This window comes from Neolamprologus multifasciatus, chromosome 6, assembly GCF_963576455.1.
Source record: "Neolamprologus multifasciatus chromosome 6, fNeoMul1.2, whole genome shotgun sequence".
NCBI classification, from domain to species: domain Eukaryota; kingdom Metazoa; phylum Chordata; class Actinopteri; order Cichliformes; family Cichlidae; genus Neolamprologus; species Neolamprologus multifasciatus.
This window is the reverse complement of record NC_140444.1, coordinates 39,694,923-39,707,817: the sequence shown is the minus strand read 5'-3', so window position 1 is coordinate 39,707,817 and position 12,895 is coordinate 39,694,923. Positions and strand designations below refer to the sequence as shown.

Below are 12,895 nucleotides of genomic sequence, written 5' to 3'. Positions count from 1 at the left end.
CCACAATTCTATTGTTATTTTTTTTTAAAAAAACTTCTACTGTTCTTTGTTTTGCACGACTCACTCCCGAAATAAGGCTGGCTCTTACTGGGCTTCCTCCCACCAGTGCAACTGGCGCAGGTGCTCAAAGTTAAAAAGGGACACATAAAACTAGGCTGAATAACAACAACCCACATTCATCAAGAATCTAATACGGAATCGTATCACACTGTATCACTGTCATCAGGTGGGGACACTGCAAAGCAAACGTAGCCTATGGTTTACTGATGGGTACAGTGTTGCTGCTGCTCCTGCTGATGATTGTTCTGGAGGGCAGGGCTGTGTTGATCTGAGACTGTAGACCTTAAAAAGTCCATAGGAGAGTTGGTAGCTGATTAAACAATAATAAAAAGCAAAGATTGGTGACAGTGCTTGGAACTGTAAGGAAACAGATTAAAACACTGTGGGAAATAAACTGAAACTGGAATATTAGTACAGCAAGAAACGGGTTGTTGTGGTAGTGTAAGAATGTAACAAAAAAAAAAAACTATACACACACACACACACACACACACACTATGGCCACAAGACTGCATCATGGTACTGAGCCAGAATCCTTCCCCTGTTATTTATTCCTAGTGCCATACTAATAAAGTAATAAGAACAAAATAATTAAGTAATAAATATAAAACGATGTATTTATCCTGATTCAATTTGTATCTACTGCAAGACAAAAAGCTTATTAAATATAGAGTTACAATAATTTTGCTGCTGTAAAATCAGCATTTTTGCCATATTTGAAATATAAATCTAATATAATCTGTTTCTTAATGTATTTTCTTTAAAACACAGTGTTTGTGTGTTTTTTTAATGTTGTAATTATAATAATTCCATATTTATGTGGATATGCATGTTAGATAGTTTTTACTGAACTATAAGCCCTTTAGAAAGGCAGGGAAAGCCCTGCAACTTACTTTAAAACTAAATATGTTCCCTAAAACGGTAACAAAGCTACCAACCCATGACAGCTTTCCCCAGTTAGCTAGCAGCTAATGACCAGCACACGTGTGCAGTTAATAAAAGGACAGGTAATGTTTGTCGCACTGTTACACACACACACAGCACACTCATTTGTTTCAGTTCATCAGTTGACACTAGATAACTGGCTAATGTGTACATAATAAGCTAATACTGCTGTGTGCTATAGACTACAGTGTACGCTGTACACCTACTTACTGGTTTTTGTTGTATCACTCTGCATCTTCCAGTTAATTTGTGTGTTTCCCCTACACCTCCGCTCTTTGCAAGCTTGTTCCCGCCTCGTAACTATCAAGGGTGAGCATTAATTAATGGTTATCATGTGACTGATGAAAGCCAGATCCTTTTATTTAGCAAAATTGTGATTAATATTTAAATGTTATTGTTCAGGGGCACAGGCAGGACTTCAACGTGCACACTCATTAAAAAAAAACAAGCCTCAAGAAAAGGGCACTTGGGGCACCTATCATGGAAGGGACAGGTGCTCAAACCTGTGTACAGTCCAGACCTTCCTCTAGCTGAGAATATTCGGATATGATGAAGAAAAGAAACAACAAAAACACCCAGAAAAATCCAAGCGATCTTCTCACTCCCCAGATGCTTCTGATTAATCTATTTAATTTAAAAATTAATTTAAACATTTGATGTGTTTTCTATGTTTTATTATGACTAAAATACAGGTTCATGAAATTTGCAGATCATTGTTTTATTTCCATTTTATACTGTGTCCCAACTTTTTTGGAAACTGGGTTGTAATAAATAATTACAATTCTGTGATCTCACGTATATGTTTCTGTACAAATATAGGTTTTACTTTATGCACTTTATATTTCAATGTTAAAACCTTTTTTCTATTGCTTAAGTAGATGTGTGCCTTTTTTCAATCCATTGCTCAGCTGTGGCCTTTCTCCCCATGTCTGCATGGGTCATCATGCAGATGGACAAAACTAATTACAGGCTGCTGTTCAGTGCCATTTTCCATGCATTTGAGGCCACGTGGATTTACATGGGCCTTAAAAATGGGCAAAATATTTTCTATGCGTAATTTTTTGGGATTGTTTTAGAAATGCCAGCAAATATGTAAGCAAAATATGCAGATGTCATATGTACTTGTGTACATGTATTTAGAGCAAGTCGAGCCCAGTACAGCAAAGGTGAAGAATTAGGGTAAGGTAGAATTACACACAAAAATACATTTCAGTCACGGCCAACAACCATTTAAAGCCCCGAGGGTGAAACTTATTTCCAGAAATTTCCTATAAAGTTTAAGAATGACTTTGACCATAAAAGCTTCCTTTGATTGATGTTGTGCCACACTCCTTGATGTGATAGCCTGCACTAAGCCCTGAAATGATACTGTCAATGTGAAACAAGTTCTAAAAGCTTCACTGACACTTACAGTGCCACTGCAGATCTATTCTCCCCAAAAGAGCACCCTTAAGAGAGTGAAATAAATACAAGCACTTAACAAAACTAGCAACTAAATCATTCAAAAGTGGGTGTACAACATTACCGATGGCACTAGCCCTTTACAGAACACAAGACTCCTCTGTGCCCTGGCAGGTGCTATTGCGGGTTTGACAGACGGCTGAATTAAATGTAGTCTCACTCGCCCTGCACCCAGAGGTGTTTTATCTGATATTATGCAAAAATCATCACAATAATAAATGCACATTGAATGAACACGGTCAGGGAGTGAACCATTACCCTCAAGATGTAACGCAGTAACCACATCAAACCAGCAGCAAAGGAGTGGATCTGGATGTTCATTGTGGGAGTTTTTACATTCAGTCTCTATATGGGCTGTGTGCATCTCTGCCTATCTGTGTCAGTGCAAGCAATAACCTAATGAGTCTAATAGGGCTGTTATATTTTTAATAAACACAGCAGGCAGCTGGAGTCTGCTGAGGCTCATAGCTAAATGGATGGAGAGATTGTCAATGACTCACCGTGGTACACTTACTGCTGATTACAGACACGCAACACTTGCAGGGCATATGGACTGTGTGTCTGTATGTGTGTGAGTATGTGCGTGCATAGGAATACCTTTTTCTGCAAGGAAACTACTACGTGCACAGGTGCTTGCTTGTGTCTACTTATGAGTTATAGTTTTTCATTAGCACACAATATGTGTGAGTCTACACAGAGACACGTTTGCATCAATAACTTTAAAGCTAGTTGGAGCAGTTGGATGTGTTTGTGTGTGCATCCCATTACTTCCTCTCTTTGTTGGCTAAATGAAATCCCATCTTGGCAGTTTCTCCTTCTCAGCACCCATTTGCTCCCACGGTGCTACCCACACAATATTAAAAATCTCCCATGTTCCCAGCACGTTTACAAAGATAGCCAACTCACATGTCTCAAAACATGCCTTTTCTTTTCTGCGTGACGTCTTTATGTCTGTCAAACATTATCAGGTGCAGTCTCAGGTGTAAAATACAATCAAAGCATTAAAGTTTGGGAGCATTTTACTTTTTTTTACTTCTATTGTTTTCCAGCAGAGCAGATTATGAAATCAACCTAGGGAGCCATAAAGCAGAGTAGATCTTCTCAATGATCAATAAGAGTTTTCATTCTTAATCAAGTTATATTAAATCGTCACACGGATTACGTTTAATAAATAACACCTAGCATCTTAAAGTAAAATGAAGCCAAACTAGTGTTTGGTTTCATTTTATGAGATGAAGGTGAAGTTCCTTATATTGGTGCTGGTTTCAAATATAAAGATTTTCAAATGTATTAGTAGTATTTTAAAACTTTTTATAATTATAATTATGATTAAAATAAATGTATTGTGAAAAGGGCTTTTTATTTGAGAGTGTATTTAAATGAAAAAAGATCATGAACGGCAGGAGTTGAACCTGAACTATTTCATGCACTTTCCTTTAAAACTGCGAAGACTCAAACATTTGATGAAATTTTATGTTATGAAAATATTCACCTTCATTAATTAAATAGGATTATTAAAGAGTACAGCATAAAATAAAATGACTGTAATAATACAGTGATAATGATGACACTGTAATACTAACTAAAAAGAAATATGCTCCTCAGTATCTATAACAGGACTACAAATGATACACTTTGTATTTTTTCAGTACTTTATCAAAATGCATTCAGAGATAAATGCTGATTACATAGTGTACATGCCGGTATTTGGGCCTCTGACTCTACATCTTTAATGAGAGCATAATTTAAAAGGAACAAAACTAGAGATGGTTAGTGTCAGAATTCATGTTTTATCATCTCACTGCTTCCTTTATTTAATTTACACTGCCACGAGAAGCTCATCGTCCTCATCTGAATAGTAATATGCAGACTGGTTTTGAGGTTGTGTTATTAGGGAGAATTAAACTAGGCTCACCTTTCACTTGCTGAGTTTATATTTCATTCCACTGCAAATCACAAATGCACCCCCCCCCCACAAATAACTGCACTGTGTGCTCTGTGTTTGGAGGATGAGGTTCAACGATTTAACTTTTATTGTAGGAAGCCTATATATGAAGCATGAAAGCATCCCATTATTAGCAACAGGAAGAGTAACATGTTTTAGCATTAACACACATCCAGAAGTGACATTTTAATTTTCATGTTGACATTATTAATAAATATATCAGCTCCATTCTCTTGCGTCATAAACTGGCTCACTGATGAAATAAGAGAAAGTTATCAGCATCAGATATCAAATCAGATTCTAATTTTACTTTAAGAAAGAAACAGCTGAATATTTGTTGATAGGAAAGCTGTCAAGTGGGTTCAAAATACAACCACTGGGCAAGTGTTAGTTTCAAGAAAATTAAAAGGATGATATAGATAGAAGAAGAAATGAAATTCAGGTTTGAATATCTGCTCAACAGCTTCATGGGACACATGCTAATAGTTGTTTTATTGTTAAAGGCACAGACTGCTCGTGTGAAATGGGCATCAGCTCAAACTCTGAGAAATGGATGTGATTTTTTTTTTACTTTGATGAAATAATAACATATATTTTAGACGTTCTCTGGCATGTGCTGTACATAACTGGCAACCTAAATTTTGAATAAAGAAATGAAACAAGGCCCCATGGACAAAGCTCAATGAAAGTACACTTAAAAACCCCAAACCAAAACATTTTAGCACTTCCCTAGAAGGGCCTAGAAAGGACTTTATTTATTTATTTATTTATTAAAATCAAACACTTTTTAATATATTTTTTGTAAATTCCATCCTTTGACTGATTTTTTATTTAAGATGTGTTTTACCTGTGGAGGATGTTTACAGCTGGAACACAACCGACATCTCTGAGTAGCCCAGTTTTCATCATCCCTTACTCTTCCTGCAGCTCCAGAAGTGTAACTGTTTTAAAATGTCCCTGTTTCTCTTTTTTTTTCTTTCGAAAAATTAGTGTAAATATCTATTTGCCCGTTCAGCATGAATTTAATGATTTAACTCCTTTAGAAAAAGTCTTACATTTTTATGCCCCGGGTTCAAAGACTATAGAGCTAAGTGAGAATCTGATGAGAACTTCATTTCTACAGTTAAACAGTTGCAGAAAAGATTATGTTGATGGAAAAATTTCAGGCAAAAATACTACAGAATGAAACTGCCTGGAGCTGAGAATTGGATTTATTTGCTTGAACCTTTCCACAGTGAAAAATAAATGGATGAAGAGTTAGGTCTTTGACATTAAATACAGCATCTTAATATAAATACATACTGAATATTTTTTTATGTACTCTCAGCTAATTTTCCTCAAGTAAACCTATCCAATAAGCATCTATTTGAAACGTACTCTGGCTAAATATAAATGGAAAGCAGAAGGAACAGCTGTTTCTGAACTGGGAATATTTCCCTTTAATGACATGTACACTGTTTCTGAGCAAAGAATCACAGCTAACAAAACACAACTAAAAACACCTCTTTTTTAAAGTTAAATTTAATCTTTGTTCGATAATGCTCACAGTTATTGAAGTTGTGCTATATTTTGCAGACAGATTAGCAGTGATACCACGAGTGTTAATTAATGGTGATTCTTGATGGTTTCCTTCAAAACAAAAATGAGTCTTCTTGAATGGCTGCAAGTGTGATAGATCATTTAAAAAAGTAAGTAGTTACATCATTAGTTTACTACCAAAGAAGTTGAACTACAGACTTACAATATATGATTTCAATCAATGTAAAATAGAAATTCACTTTTTAATTCAATTTAAAAATAAGCATTTTAAAGTATTAATCTTAAGTAAATCACAGAAGTATTATTAGAAAGGGAATATCTCTGAATAAAAGACTCCTGAAGTTTTTTGTGGTGATTTTTTAAAATAATTCAGCACTCTTCAGAATTAAAATTACAATTTGCTTTAAAATTAATTAAAAGTAATATTAGCAATAATCCCACTTAAAGTATATATATATATAGCAACTTTAACAGAAAAAAACAAACGTTTTTATAGAATCTACAAATGTCTACAGTTGGATTTTAGGAACAACCAGTCCAGTCCTGGAAGCTGCACTGTGGCTTTGGTGCTGTAGCAGTTAAGTGATTTAAATGTGTAACCTATACTCCACACACCAAAAAAAAAAAAAAAAAAAGCAGGCAGAAAGTCTCTCAGCTTTGTCAATGTTCTGCTCTCACATCATGTCATTCAACAACAACAACAACAACAACATTAATAATAATAGTAATAATAATAATAATATTTAAAGAAGAAGTAAATTCCTGCTTTCTTCAGTTTGCCATGCAATCTTACTGCACATGGCTTCACACACACCTGTTTTATGTCCAGTAGACTTTATTGTATTTTGTATTTTTTGTATAAGTACAGTTATATAAAATGCAATGCCTGCAGGACTTTAGCCCCGAGACCTTTTCTGTGGTTTACAAAATACAGTAAATAGCGGTACATGAGTACAGTAGGAAAGAAAAGAGTGGAGACAGAGAAAAATGCCAGTGTTGAATAAAATGTGGAAAGAAAATTGAGGGGGGTGAAGGAAAAGAGAATTTAAAAAGTAGAATGTACAGAAGAAAAATAACACATCAATGCGTCTTAAGAGAACTTGGGGGACGGGGAACCAAGACAATGATGATATATAAAAAGTTCAGAGTCCAGTGTAATTAACAACAATAACAAACTCCATCCCGGCGCTGACACACTAACATTTCGTCCTGGTCAGTTGTGTTCAATCTGTGGTTCAATAAGGGTTAAAAGAGAGAGAGAAGAGCGCAGCCTTCATAATGACACAACCCTCCCTCTTCGTTATTCTCCAGACTACATCCAGAAACCGTCAAGCTCGTGCTCCCGGCGTTAGCGCACGTACACACGCGCACTCAGCCTTCGTCTCTCCATCTTTGTGTCCATTCAAACTCACTCAGTCACACGCACACCTGCTGACGGAGGAGAGGAAGAAAAAGGAGAAGAGGAGACAACGGCGGATCACGGGGCGCATTAACGCATCCGGTCTCCCGAAAAAAAAAAACGAGAAGAGAGGAGCTACCGTCATTCCACTCCTTCAAGGTAAGGACTTTTACAGAGATGAAGAGCCTTGCTCGGCTGCTCTCAGGTGGCAAATGTTCAATGCATGCTCGTGTAGAAGTTGTACACTGAGTGTGGATGTGGAGCTCCAGTGGATTAATTGGAGTGAATGAATGGTGAGTTGTTACTGGCTCCTGTTAATTAGGAAACTACACACTGGAGTTTTCAACAGTTGCACAGCTTGCACAGCCAGACAGCTGGTTTGGGAGTTGTTTGATTATTTAAAGGTACTATGGCAGGGCAAATGGGTGCTGGAAAGCCTACTGTTGAAAAATTAGAGTGACATTTGAGACATGCGGACGTTTTTTTTTTTCGTTATTAAAAAGCTTCATTTATTAAAATTGCTCTTGTACTCTATACAAAGTTTCACACACTCTCTCACTGATTGCTCATTGTTGGATAAGCAGGCACAATAACCTCATTCGCAACAGGTTCACTAACTGTATCATTAAGCTGTGGCAGGTGTTACAAGTCACTGGGTGTCACTGACACTTTGCCACATCCTACCTGCATTCATATCACGGACATATTTCCCACATTTTCATACACACCCTGTGGACCAGAACATCCCTGTGTGTGATTTCAAGTTTTCTAACATGTTTCACTTTATTTTTAAAACAGTGTAAAGTTAGGTACATAATATACAGTAATGTGCTTACAGAATTCAGCTTTTAATGATAAATATTACAAGTTTAAAATGTAACCATGTTTGATCAGAAGAACTGACCTATTAAAAAAAAAGAGTGTTGCCTGAGGGCACTGCGGCACTAACTGATCCCCACATTGTGAGCTGTTTTCTTTACGCTGTCAGATTGTTTTTCGCTGCGTTTTTTTAGTTGCTAGTTTGTTTTTAGTTTGTATTTTAGCAATTATTTTATCTCTGAAATAGAAACTTAATTTGCATGGCTGGGGTTGACACTTAAGACCAAACTGGTCTGGTAGACGGCTGTTAAGTCAGGCTTAACACTGCTAAGGTGTTCATATGTGCGTATGAATGCAGGACAGTTATGAAGAGCTCAAAGGGTTTAGCCTAGTCCGTTTAAAATGTCAACCTACATTCCAGCCTGACCCGAGTATGAGTGGACTAGGGTCAGGTCAGGCCAGAGTGATGTCAGTTTCGTCATCAGATGGATGGCTGCGTGCCTGCTTGGCTTTTGAGAGCACCCGAACTCGTCTGCAGATAATTTATATCTACATTATATCATAATCTCATTATAGGTCGCAATTTGGTATAACTGAGGCCTTAAAATATCAGACATTGTTAAATAATGGTAAGTACTGCAGTAGCCTACTTACATATAACTGTACTGCAGATATTATAAAGCTTGTTGCGTTATGGAGATCACCTGATTTTACTTGGTATTTCTATGGATAAATGCAGCACCAAATACGCAGAGACTGATCAAGCTACTCAGCTACTCAGATCAGCCAGTGCAGATTTTTATTCACCTTGAAATACAGATTTTGAACAGAAGACTACATCATGACATATATAAAGCTGGAAAGCTCACAATGCACTAAAGCATCCATGGTCATGGTGGAGCTTCAAGTGATATACTGTAGGAAGTGAAATGATGAGAGAATAATTAAGTATTGCTTCTCTCTGGGTATAATTGATTTCTGGCAATTGTGGTTGTACCATAAATATTCAACCCTAACATGTAACTACTACTACACCCTTTCAGCCTTTTACATTGGCATTTGTTAATTTGGACTGAATGGTAAATGACTTACTTCGTGTATTTAATGTAGTCACCTGGTCATTAATATTGTATTAATTGTCAATACATTTGTATTTTGCGGGAATTTAATTTAACCTCTTGGCTTCTGTGAATGTAGCAAAAGAATAATAAAAGCGATAATAACATTTTTTAGAAAGACAAAAAAGAGGAAAAAACTACAAGAAAAGTGGGTTTCTGTGAAGTAGCTAAATTTTTTCTCATAAGTAATTTAAGGAGATCTGTTTTTAGATCCCTCCAATTTCAGACTTCTATGAAATAAGTAAAGAGTCTATGGTCACAGACAAAAGTAAGAAAAACTTCCCTTTTCTTTTCTTTAATGACCACAACACTGCACTGCTGCAGGGAAGGAAAGAAAGCGCTGGTGCTGACAGTGCAGTAAAGTGAGCAGCTGTCACAATGACAGATTTGAAATTAGCATTATAAACAATGTAAATTGCGCAGCAGCACCTAAATTGAAAGAAACTTGAATTGAATTAATTTAAATGAATTCAGATTTTCATATTAGGAAAGATTATTCAAGTGATCTCAACCTGATTGTGGACTGACACAAACCCAGCAGCCTCATGAGGCACAATATGTTTACAAGGTGATTAGATCCCACATTAAAAAGTACTGGAATTAATATTAAAGAGTGTTTCGTATTTACTGGTTTCTCTGGGATCCCCGTGGATCATCCCCCCAAACCGAGTTATGCCAGTAAAAATTATTTAAGCTATCGTTTGAGCGTTTGTCTTTCATTAAACTCTACTGCCTACAACAGATTTTAATGACAAGTTACAGGTTTAGAATTTGAATGGTTGAATGCATCTTTAAAGTAATAAACTGCATTAAAAAAAAAGGTTTGTGTTATTTAGCTGAAAATTTCACTGTGTAGCATTTGAAGGACAGTGAAATGCTTTAGTATGTTAATGCATTGAAAAAAAGCACTTAATTTGTGATAATAGTATTTCTGTGGAATGTCTACCTTTTCTAATATGTCAGGTGACAGGTCTTTAAAAATATTTTTTCTTCCTTCCAGACAGGCTGTTGTGTTTCATGCAGGTGTATGTGAATTTAATTTTAAAACTAATTTGTGTTACTGTGCAACAAGTTTTTATTGTCTTTTTCTAAATGCCTAAAACAAAGCAGTGTATTTGATGTTCAAGTGTGATTGGTAAGCGAGGAGGTCCTCATCAGAGCCATAGCTTTTGTTCTATTCGTGTACAAAAAGTTGTCACATTTTTTCTGATGTCTTTGAGAAACATTCTCTTTATCAGTGATTGTTATAAGGTAATTTGAATATCCCCATGCATCCTGAATAAACTATAACATATCGCTATCATAAGTAGTGGTGCTGTTAAATATTTGCATCCAGCTACTTAATTCTGTATATTTAGACCATATAAAAATATATATCATAAAAATATGACCAGAACAAAATTACAAAATGTAGCCATTTCATCTTGTTCAAAGCTTTGTGTTGTACTGATTGCTCTCATTTGTTCAGATTCGGTACAATATCTTAACTCTATCAACATCTTAGGTGCTTTCCATTGTACTTTTTGCTCTTTCTTGGTTGTTTGAGCTGACTGTAGGGAATTAACAGGCATTTCCCTTGAACAGTGGTACAAAGGATTTGGCTTTTTTTTTTTTTGCTACATTTGGCAAAAAAATAAATAAAAATTAAATCACAGCAAAGTTGATGAAGAGGCAGTGCCTGTCCATCAAGTGGTTCAAAAACAGTTTTTTTTAATTGTAAAGCAGTGTACATTCATTAAAGGAAAAGACAAAAAAAATCAAGATATTTATTAATAGCTCATTATCATATACAGTACTTGCCCAAAAGAATCCACACAAAAGAAACCTCACAACTTATTGTGCTTTGTGTGTTCAGGTTATAAATGTCAACTTTGTATAAATAGTTGGCCTCGACATTATATGACTTAAGATAACCATAACTAAGGCTAGTCAGTGACACCCTTTATCGCCCTTAAATACACCTTTAAAAGATGTTTATCAAAATAAAACACTATTTGTGGGCAGGCTGGTGATGTTCATGTGTTCTTTTACTTTGACATGCCGCAACCGGTCGCAGCAGACGGCCCCGCCCCTTCCTGAGCCTGCTTCTACTGGAGGTTGATTCCTGTTAAAAGGGAGTTTTTTTCTTCCCACTGTGTGCTTGCTCATAGGAGGTCATATGATTGTGGGATCTACCTTACAATCTAAAGCACCTTGAGGCCACTGTTATTGTGCTTGGGTGCTGTATAAATAAAATTGAATTGAATATTTACATTGATTCTAGTTATGTATTATTTTGTGACTAGTTCATTGTAAGGGATAACCAAACATTTCAGCCTTCTGTGCCATTTAGGCTGTTGACTCTTTGGCAATGGAAAGTAGTTTGTCACATAATATTTACCATTTCCATTAAAATGCTCAGGGCTCTTGAATCGGCCGTTTTGGGAAAGCAATATGGTTTGTAAGCTTCTTAGTTTGCCACTGATTGCTGAAGGGGTTTCTAAAGTCATACTTCAGACACCTGAAGGTCTCTTGGGCAGCTTTTTTTCTATCTTGTGTTCCCTAACACTTTTCATGTTCCAGAGGAAAAGCTGCTTTTTCTTTTCTTTTTTTTTCTCTTTTTTTACCACTCAATTACTGTGTGATTTTGAGTTTGCACCAGGTGTGAATGGTTTCTGTTAGAGGAAATGTTCTGTGCAAGGGGCAAATGCCCAGTGCTCAAGGTCAAACAAGTGTGTTAGGAAAGAAAAATCGTTTTCTTGACAAATTACTTTTCTTACCAATAAATGAATGATTTGTGTGTGTGACAAAATTACTTTTTTTACACAGTGCTTTAAAACAGATTAAAAGAATTGAACAAATTAAAAATAATTCTCAAATGTTCAATTCTACAGCTTTACCCACAAGGATGTTGGCATCCAGCACACATCTATGATGCAAATGACATATTTAAATGAATGAGAGATGACTGCTCTGATTTGTGAATACTGATAAAGTTATTAATATAAATGCAAAGCGTTATCCTATTCATTTCCTGTTGTAGAAGAGACTGGGGCTATGAATCTTGGAGTCATAAGGACTTGACATCACATAGGGAGGCTGACAGAAAGAGAAATTCAGACTCCATAATGTCAAACATAGGAGTGCTACTGTAATACAAGGCTATATATACAATGCATCAAACTTTATGTAACACAGTATTGAAGCAGAAAATGTAGATACTACATCTGTATCTGCAAGATGGGAAACATGTGCACATGGTTATCCTTTTTCTTTTTTTCACCTCATTTATTTCTGAAGGTGTGATGATATGATTTCAAGTTCCTTCTCGCTGCGTTATCTTGAAAATATGAAAAAAATAAAAACATTTTAAAACCATGTTACTATTTCACATTAAACAGACCTTATAAATCACAGATCAATTCAATTCAATTCAATTCAATTTTATTTATATAGCGCCAAATCACAACAAATGTCGCCTCAAGGCGCTTCATAGATACAGAGAAAAGCCCAACAATCATATGACCCCCTATGAGCAAGCACTTTGGCGACAGTGGGAAGGAAAAACTCCCTTTTAACAGGAAGAAACCTCCGGCAGAACCAGGCTCAGGGAGGGGCGGCCATCTGCTG

At 36.1% G+C, this 12,895-nt stretch overlaps 1 protein-coding gene across 4 annotated transcripts in view; it reads left to right on the top strand.

Annotated features, from left to right (window-relative positions):
- Positions 1-7,270: 7,270 nt before the first annotated feature.
- tenm3 (teneurin transmembrane protein 3) overlaps positions 7,271-12,895 on the top strand; it is a 796,285-nt gene continuing 790,660 nt past the window's right edge. For all 4 annotated transcript variants that reach the window (XM_085163562.1, XM_085163566.1, XM_085163567.1 and 1 more), the window contains exon 1: positions 7,271-7,508. The gene's annotated coding sequence lies outside the window, so the exon portion shown is untranslated. The remainder of the gene's footprint in view (positions 7,509-12,895) is intronic.